At 41.5% G+C, this 10090-nt stretch overlaps 1 long non-coding RNA gene across 1 annotated transcript; it reads left to right on the top strand.

Moving 5' to 3' along the window:
• Window positions 1-876: 876 nt before the first annotated feature.
• LOC128140256 (uncharacterized) lies at window positions 877-7617 on the top strand. Its single transcript, XR_008234669.1, has 2 exons — window positions 877-1189; window positions 6860-7617. It is a non-coding gene; the product is annotated as an uncharacterized LOC128140256 (long non-coding RNA).
• Window positions 7618-10090: the final 2473 nt, after the last annotated feature.

Genomic DNA, 10090 nt, shown 5'->3' on the forward strand with positions numbered 1-10090 from the left:
AGGAAGGATGTTGAAAAAGAGCCATGGGCTGCAGCACAAAAGACTTGAGTTATTTTGTTGGCTTTTTGCATGATCTTTGGTATTTCTCTACTGACTGCAGAAGAAGCGTAGGCATCTATTTTAAACTAGCCTGCTACCTGTCAGCTGGCTGAAATCATATGCGCTGAACCCCTTCCTACCTCACTAGTGTAATTCATGAGAAGACGTTTTCAGAGGTGAGATAGACACAGGAGCGGATTTTAGCGACACGCTAAGCGAGAAGAAGCCTTTGATTTATTGCAATGAGAAGTGACCTGTCCCTTTCAGCACAATTCATTCCATCCAGAGAGGGTCAAAATTCGAGATAGTCTTTGCAGCTCCACATTACAGCAGCAGCACTGAGCTCTGGCAATGATCTTGCCAAGATCCTTGCATTTTCAGGGTGCTAAGGGCTAGATTTTCATCTTTGCATTGAGGCTCTGCCATGAGCAAACAGCCAGTTTGTGATTTTTCACTAGGAGGATGCAGAATCAGACCCTGGACCTGCTAAAGTTACCTGCTAGATAGAGACACTGGGTGGGAAAGGCTGTTTTTTTGCAGTGAAAAAGAATGGAGGGCAACAGGGAATATGCAGACAGATCAGTGCTAGGAGCGACTTGTTTAGGATTCATTTTCTACCTCCTTTCGCCGGCAACTTCTCCTGCTTCCATCCAGCTGGCAATGCCGAGTTCCTTTTTCTTCCCTGCTTACTGTACATTTGCAGCCGATGATAATCTTTGGCCTGAGTATCGTCCTAGGCCAGCCAGGCCAGGACATGTTGAAGGACAGAAGATTTATAAACCTGCATTAAGCAGCCCCTTTAATCAGCAGAGCTTCCATTCTGCCTGCAAGCCCCAAGGAGCGGCCAAGGTGTCCTGGAGAGCCTGGTGCTGCGGGCTGAAACCCCGGAGAAATTAATGGGACTGCTCAGAATCGCATGCCCTCTCCTTGGGGCGAAGGGAAGAATGAATGTGTGAAAGAGAAGGCAGGGTGAAGAAGAGGTGTTGTGAGCGCTGAACCTAACCCGCCCTTTCTCTAAGGCTGCAGGAATTTCAAAGGCGAGGAAATCACGGGCATTTCTGGATCCTCTAATGAAAACGCCAGTCATCCAGCGGAAGATACCCAAGAAACCTGGCGGTATCCCTGTTGAGATATACTATATAACTGGAGTGTATGTGGTGCAGTTATTTTTAATCTGTCTCCCATCTAAAATACTTTATTGCATTTTTAGAGGCTCTCTTAAAAGCAGAGAAGGCAGCGCTGCTAGAGAGTGCTTTTATATTTTAGGTTGTCTTATGCTAAGCAGTAATATATGTTTAGGTTGTTATTTTACCTTGCGTTTTTACTAGGTTGATGACAATTTCTGTGTTCTGCTAAATTGCAAACCAGCCTCCCATAATGCTGAAATGCTTGTATTAAGAGGCTTAGCTAAACAACGCATAACGGTAGATTTGCAAAGTATCTTTTAAATGTTCTCACGGAAGGTTATTTCTTTTGTGCTAGGCAGAGGTGCTTAGTTTGTCCTTGCGCATTTTTTCTCCACTTTCCAAAGCTGCCAGGTGGCTATGGCAATATTCATGCAGGAAACTTTACTATTCTTTTATATTTGCTTTAAAATAAGCAGACAAAAACGAGCTTGTCCTATAGAAGCATCTGAGTTAAAAAACAAAAAGTGGGATATAAATAGGACTGTGTGAGTTATATGCTATTTGCTCCATTTTGCTTCCTTCAGCACCATAAAAATTAGTAAATTATTTTTTTAAATCACAGCTGGGTTACGATTTTTTATGTCTTTATCAATTAAGTAATTAACTTCTGCTGGACTGGCCTCTCAGACCTCACTTCCTACTCAAAGCATCTGATAGTTGATACCGCTTCTGTACATCTACACTTGCATCTGTAAATCAGACAATTATTAATTCAAATGGCCAAGTGGCATTCTTGAATGTACAAGTAACCTTATTCTTACTAGCAATGACAAATGGAAAATATTGGGTGTTAAAATACAGACAGAAAAATTAATTTGGTCTTTAGGCTTCTGCCTTTTTGACAGTCAGACCATAAAGAGCTTGAGAGCAAGATTTACAGGCTTAAATCAGTACATCTATTAGAAAAAATTTTCACCAGAACATGAGCTGGTCAAGCACATTAACTGCAAAATGAGTAGACATCTAATTAAAAAATGACCAAATAAACCATAAAATTTCAAACACATTTCTGCCACTGCTGTTTCTGAAGCACAGGATTCAGTAGCAGATTGCTGCTTCACAAGTTTGTTTATTTTTTTGGCAGGGTTATTTAGGCAAGAAAGAAATCCCATCGTCAGTGCATGGGGAAGGATGCAAATTGCACAGGTTGGGAAAAAATGTATGCTCATTCCAGCAGGAATTTTTCACACACTTCTTTTTCTTTCATATCCAAATGAAAGATGGAGGGAAACAGGCAAGATATTTTTCATGAGATCATGGGATATTTGGGAGCCTGGGTCCAACCCTCAGTAAAAGCCTTTCCATTATCTTCAGGAGATATTAGATCACATGTGTAATTATCTCCAATGCAAAATGAAGAAAAAGGAGTTTGAAATGGGTTATTTTTGCTTTAAGAAAAATGGGGAAGTAGGAGGACCAGGCCATGAGTATCATTCAAAGAGCATTAAGGAGATTTTGGAGCATGTTGACCTTGTACCGAATCCATGTCCAGAGCTCCTCTGGACATCAGCAGGAGGCCAGTCTGAAGATTAAGGCCACAGAAGGAGTATCTATCCTGGAGTAAGCCCCAGAACAGCATTAAATACAATTATTTTTTTTTTCCTTGAAGGCTGTTTGGAAGCCTTTCTAAGAGCAGTCCAGGTTTGAACTTATAAAAAAGGAAGTATAACACTTGGAAATAAAATCTTTTCCATTTTTGGTTTAAATCTGTTTAGGTTTACTGACTTAAGTTCCTGTACACCGACTGAGCCTCTGTCCTGAGACTGGAGTAGCCTGGATTTAGGACGTGTTTGTGTTTTTTTAATCCATAAGCAGTCAGGAGAGAGAGGCATAGTCTCATATATGGATGTGCCCAAACAGTACTGAAACAGCAATTCATGGGTTTTATTTTTTTCTCTTGTACTGAATTTGCTGCAAACAAATCAAAAACTTCTTTAATCACCAGATACTCCTAGAAAGACATAATATGGAGGAACGAGGACATGCAGAGAAGCTGGAATTCCTCAGAATAGCTGCATTTGAAGAATCTCAGTATTTTTACTGTTGCTTGAATTGAGAATTGGAAGAACCTGGAAAAAAAATTGCATATTTAGAGGCTCATAGATAATGTAGTTTCTCGCAGGATTTTGCTATTTGAGGAGATGAACAATTATCCCTAGAATTTGGATAATCAAGTTCAAATCAATCTTTAACATATAAAGGAGGTGTTTAAATTTCACTGATAAGTCCAAGTAAAGCCCTGGATCCATCTATCAAGGGTTTTGGAAATTCAGTTCCCAGATCTCAGGTTTGCGTCCATCTTCTACAGCAGAAATTATTGACACTGCTGTAATGCAATGCAATATAGCACTCTAATACAGTCAGCATCCAGGTTTTCTATTAGATGTGAGTGAATAAGCAATGATAAATACACAGTTGCATGATTATTAATAACACCGAATATGAAGACACACTATCAAGATTTTAATGCAATACCGTGAGAGAATGGCTATGGTTCTCATAGCAATAATTGTAATGAGGCAAATAAAGGGTTTAAAAACTGTGCAGCACTGATTTATTACGGCTATTTTATTTCTTTTACTAAACTGCTCCTGTTTTTGCAATTTCTTGTCTTTTTGTATACACAGAATGAAGCACATTGTTAACTGCTGCACTGCCCAAATAATTATGCTTATTTTTGGCACTATATTGCACCTTAATTAAGAACTGTTTGCATTTTCAGAGCATGCAGATGCCAAAAGTTTGCCTTTTTAATTAAAAGTAAAAAGCAAACTAAGCTGTTCTGTGAGGAATGTGAATGAAGCTCTAATGAACAGGGAAGGACAGAGAAGTTCAGACCTGGTGAACTTTAGTGCCAATGGTGCAAAATGCAACTAATTATACAACAATTGATTGTTTGCCATGTACAAATAGCTACAACCTTATTTGCCAAATAGACTGACAAGATAGTCTAATCTCTCCTCTTATTCATTGTAATCGCTGAAATTCTATATCTCAGCAAGACACAAAAAAAAGCTTCACCTTTGTGATGTAAATCAGCAATGGAAAATTTACATGATGTCTTTTCATAACTGAAAAATTGAATTGCACAGGATATTCACTAGGAGAAAACACTCCTTCCAAGTCGGTTGGATGTCCCCAAAATATACTAAAGATGCTGCCATGAGGCCTCACTTGGTGCTTGTTGCATTTAATAAAAAGGCTTGTGCTGGTGTAGTGGCCATTGCAGCATGTTTTTGGAGCTAACCTGTGTCATATGATTACTGTAACACTTCGCCCCAAAATAATCAGTACTTTTTTAACAGAAAATCTTGCAGGGACATGAACTAAATGAAGCCAAGAGTGCATATCACTGACTTTTACCCTAACTTTGGTTTATCCAGCGTGCTGTATGGCCCAGGGAAAAAGGCTATGGGATGCAGTCAACATCTTTTTGAGAAAAATAATCATGGCCAGCACATAGCAACCATTGTCTGCTATTACTCTATGTCTTACATTTGGGAAATGAGATTGAATTCTGTCAGCAAACTCATGGGATAGCTCTGCTTACATGCCTCAGCGTTCCTCAGTGAATTTATTCACTGCTCCTCAGTAATGCTTCAGTGTAAGTTATTGTCAGTCACCTTTTTTGCTTCAGCTAGCAATGCCAGTGATGGAATGCCATCAAGTCTACTAAACAGAGCAAGGAAAAGCAGGGCTTTTTTGAGGAAGGGTTAATTTGTTATATGAATATTAAATACTTGTCTAAGTTTTCACCGGCATGTCCAGAGGTATCTGTTCAGTTAGAAGTCCCTGAGGGGTGTATGTAGCCTATTGGTACCTCCCAGAAACATTCTCCAAAAAATCAGAATGGGAGAATGGGGAAAAAAGCGTAAAAATCCGTTATTGTTCCAAGCCAATTTGGGAAATTCTCTTGACATTAAGAAACATCCAAGGAGTTTAATCTTTAAGTGTTCCAGGAATAACTTAAGCACAGTAGCTGAACTAAATCTCTGCTCTGAGGGCAGCTCAGAGACTGTGGCATGAGTTGACATCAATTCACCACAGCCATGGGAAGAGCTGAGCCTCATCCTTCTCCGTTCATGCATATCCGCATGAGCTGTGGTGTCTCTGTAATCCAGTACTCACCGTCCTGGGATGATCACGGACCTGGTGAAACTAAATAGTCACCAGTGGAGAAACATGGACTTTAGCTTGATGGCGAACAAGAGGGAGAAGAGCATTCCCCTGTACAAAAATTATTTCAGGTCACTGATGCTGTAGAGACGGCACACGCGTGGGTGAGCCAGGACTGTGCCGGCTCCCTGCCCTCCCCAGCAGGGGCTGGCTGAGGAGGCAGGAGGTGACATCTTTTATTCACAACCACTGCTGCTCCAGAGACCCTGGCTGCTTCCACTCGTACCTGAAGTTAGCGTCCTGCAGACTGAGTTCCTGAAACTTATCTTTTTCTTCCTCTGCTCCCAGCATTAGCGTCTGCTCCCAGCATTAGCAATGGATTATATCGTGGCACGTCTCACCACCAGCTCTTTGGTCCACCTCCAAGTAGTCACAGTGGCAAACTCCAGAGGTTGAAGATGATAGGTAGAAAGTAACCTGCCAGCCTTGAGGAAGGGAACATAAGATTTGCATGAAAAACACACTAAGTTTAGGAAGACAATGTCTTTATTGCTTGGCTCAAGCCAGCTGTGGTTGAGCCACTCTGGAACAGATGCCCGTGATGTCCCAGGACTAATTAATAAATCACAGGAAGGACCAGTTCTAGGCCCAGACGGAAAACTGAGTGTGCTGTGGCAGAAAAGATAATGCGTGGATATAATCAAAACAAGTTACATGAAATGGGATAAATGAACATGTCCTGGGGGGAAACACAGCTCCAGCAGTAGAGTCTGCAGCCCTACATTCAGAAATGGGGTCAGGATGTATGAATTTCTAATTAAAAATTAGGGTGATGGGCTATGTATTCTCTAGGAGACATGCAAAATCCTTCATGCACCAAAGTGAATTCCTAGGAATTTTCTCTTCTCCGTATGTCGAGAGAGTTATGGTTTTTTTTCTTTAACTACCAAGAGGCAAAGTCCAGGTAAATAATAGGCAGACTGGAAATTTCACATCAATGCCCTGGTTGAGCTTTCAAAAGCACCGGTTACTCATAAGAGACGATTATACTACTTTACCCTGACTAAAATAATCGCTCAAGTTATTGAATTCATTAAAACTTTTTTGTTTACTTCTGCAGTGAAGGCAAAGCTTGTGAAGGATATGTGGGGTTGGGAAGAGCCAAGTTTTGAAAGGCTTTTTTTGGCAACCTTTCAAAACAAAACCAGCTGCCCATGCCTGCAAGCTTCTCTGAACATTGTTCCATGGCTTCCAACTCCAATCTCCAAAGCTGGGTTACTATTTGCTAAAGATACTTGTTCATAGCACAAAACATGAAAATAGCAATGCCAGATTTATTGCTGTCTTTCAGAGTCAGAAACCAATAGGTTGAAATGAGATATATTGGGTAATAAATCCTTACTAAGTGTGAAGGGCTGAAATTATGTATAATACAGTACCACATGGCTTTCTGGATATGGTCCACTAAACTCGTTTCCTCTCTAGTAACTAATTTTTCCCTTTATGCTTTTATGTAGGCTCGCCACAGTATGACAGGTTTTCCTAGTACAGCTTATGGAAAAAGATACTGCAGGTCAGAGCATCGTGTCAAAACACCATCTCTTTGACCCTGTCTGTCATAGTTACAATAACATATTTACACTAGAAATAGGAACAGCAGAACCTTCAGCATCTAACATCTTTGCATCCACAGGCTTACAAAACAGTCAGAAGGGGCGTGAGCAGGACTTCTTGCCCTTAATTACATGCATTCACTATCTCGTCCCACTACAAACCCTACTTCCACCTATGCATTACTTTCATCTTAATTTATGTCCTGGTTTCGGCTGGGATAGAGTTAATTTTCTTCCTAGTAGCTGGTACACTGCTGTGTTTTGGGTTCAGTATGAGAAGAATGTTGATAACACACTGATGTTTTCAGTTGTTGCTAAGTAATGTTTAGACCAAGTCAAGGATTTTTCAGCTTCTCATGCCCAGCCAGCAAGAAGGCTGGAGGGGCACAAGGAGTTGGGAGGGGACACAGCCAGGGCAGTGACCCAAAGTGGCCAAAGGGGTATTCCATACCGTGTGATGTCATGCCCAGTATATAAACTGGGGGGAGCTGGCCTGGGGGGTCGCTGCTGGGGAACTGACTGGGCATCAATCAGCGAGTGGTGAGCAATTGCATTGTGCATCACTTGTTTTGTATATTCCAATCCTTTTATTATTATTGTCATTTTATTATTATCATTATTAGTTTCTTCCTTTCTCTTCTATTAAACTGTTCTTATCTCAACCCACAAGTTTTACCTTTTTCCTTCCGATTCTCTCCCCCATCCCATTGGGTCGGGGGAAGTGAGTGAGTGGCTGCGTGGTGCTTAGTTGCTGGCTGGGCTTAAACCACGACAAGTTATTATCTTTAAAACCCATTTCCTACTTTCATTTCCAGGTTGTGTCCATTGTTAAGTCCTCAGTCCTCCCCTGAGGTAGCTGACATCTGTCACGATGTACCTTTCTGTAATGTCTCTACTGCTTGTATTTAGCAACTAAACCAAATGCAAATGTCAAAGCATTTGCAAATATTTGCTGGGTTTGAGTCCATAAATACTCAGACCAGGCACCCTTTGGATTACTGGGGCGTTCTAAATATTATGGATATCGGCAGAAAAGAAAAATATTTCCCCACAGTGGAGATGAAAGATCCCTGTGGGTGAAGGAGACATTCTGACAACCGCAGAAACTTCATCATGCATCCATACTGACCTGCGTTCATACATCGGGTACCTCCACACCTGTGATCGCAAGAGCACCTTCTGGGTTAAGGAGTTGTTTAAGCAAACATAGAAATGTTATCAAGCAATTGAGGTGGCCAATTGCATAGCACCTGTATTGATTTAAAGATTATGAACATAGGAAGAAACAGCATCCAGTAATTGTCTGCAGGAGGCGAACTGGCAGAATTTTACTTTCACATATGAAGCTGTTAGTTCTGAATGATAGAAAGTATTTTGTGAAACACAAATAAATTCTGGAAAGAAGTGTAGTCTTAATTAATTGAAAAAAATGTCTCTTGTCTCTTGGGCCTGAGGGGATTTGACTGAATCAGGGCTGCAGTTCAACGCCCTTTCTCTAATGGCAGTCAACACCAGTGATTGAAGAGGAAGATACAACAAATATGAAAATGAACAATGCAAAGTCACAAGCTGGGGGGGGACGCTCCTTTGTCACACCCAGCAGCCAGGAGCTGCCTTTTGTCAAAGCACAAAGCTGTGACGTACGTGGAGAAGTATGTGTACGCTTTCCAAATGCAATAGTTTTTGGTCCTTTAATGGCCTTTCTGGAGCAGTGGGAGACATCTTGTGCTGGAGAGCTTGTTTTCCCAGTCCTGGTGGTCTAGCAAGCTGTAGGAATTAATTTTATTTTAGGAAAGATGAACTATGCATCAGTAAAATGGTGATTGCTCACAATTCCCGTCATATGTCATTCCTGATATTTACCCACTCCCTGCCCAACGTATTGCGTGACAGCAATTGCTCAGGATAAAGGATCACAGAGGATAAAGGTTTGGGTCTTTCTGTGTTGTTGCTTATCTTGGAAAATCATTAATTTGGCAATATGTTAAAAAGGAGATAGTGGCACTTCTCTGCAGTGCAGCTCATGAGGATGATTACAATCAAATGCCCTGGAGATGGGGAACGGGGTGGAAAGAGGGCTTTTGTCATAAAACATCCCTTTCTGTTCCAGACACTGGAGAGCAAAAGAGAAGAGTACTTAGAGTAGGGCAGCTCAGCCTTACTAACTGGAAAAGCCAGAAGACACCAGCTCTGTCTGTCACTTTTAGGGCATTTTCCATATCATTCCTGTAGTCCACAGTGATAAGAGGAACCACCAGCAGCACTTGCATCTATTCTGGGCAGCAAATTCTTGTGCAAGAGGAGGCATATATCACATCTACTTATTTTTCCAGCATTTTTAGATAGTTCAGCACATTTACAGATTTATCATCTTCATAACACTCTTATACTACTTCCCAAAGCTACAGAAACCAATAGCAACATTTGATGGCCATGAAATCATATTTATGGGATCCATTAAAATCTCCATATTGGTAGTTAAATCTGGAACCTGGCATAAGTGATGAGAGTATATTGGAGAAGTCCCTGTGGAGCAGCATATGTGGGCTCATGTTCATAGCATCAGGAGGCATCTGTCACAAATTTCAGCCCTCCCAAGCAGATCTAATCTGGCATTAGTGTTCAGGAAGCAAGGTGCATCCAAGAAAGTGTGTGCAAGGATGGGCTTTTAAATAAGTGTTTGTGTTCCCACTGCATCAGAAGGCTTTGACTTACATGTTATGTAGAGAAGGTACCTGTGATGGGTTAACCCTGGCTGGATGCCAGGTGCGCACCAGAGCTGTTCTATCACTCCCCCTCCTTCTCAACTGGACAGGGGAGAGAAAATATAACAAAGAGCTTGTGGGTCGAGATAAGGATAGGAGAGATCACTCACCAATTACCGTCACGGGTAAAACAGACTCAGTTTGGGGAAAAATTAACTTGATTTATTACAAATCAACCGGAGTAGGGTAATGAGAAATAAAACCAAATCTCAGAACACCTTCCCTCCACCCCTCCCTTCTTCCCGGGCACAACTTCACTCCCGGATTCTCTACCACCCCCCCCCAGCGGCACAGGGGGACGGGGATGGGGTTTACGGTCAGTTCATCACACGTTATTTTCTGCCGCTTCATCCCCCTCAGGGGGAGGACT

The sequence above is a fragment of the Harpia harpyja genome, chromosome 3, assembly GCF_026419915.1.
Source record: "Harpia harpyja isolate bHarHar1 chromosome 3, bHarHar1 primary haplotype, whole genome shotgun sequence".
NCBI lineage: Eukaryota > Metazoa > Chordata > Aves > Accipitriformes > Accipitridae > Harpia > Harpia harpyja.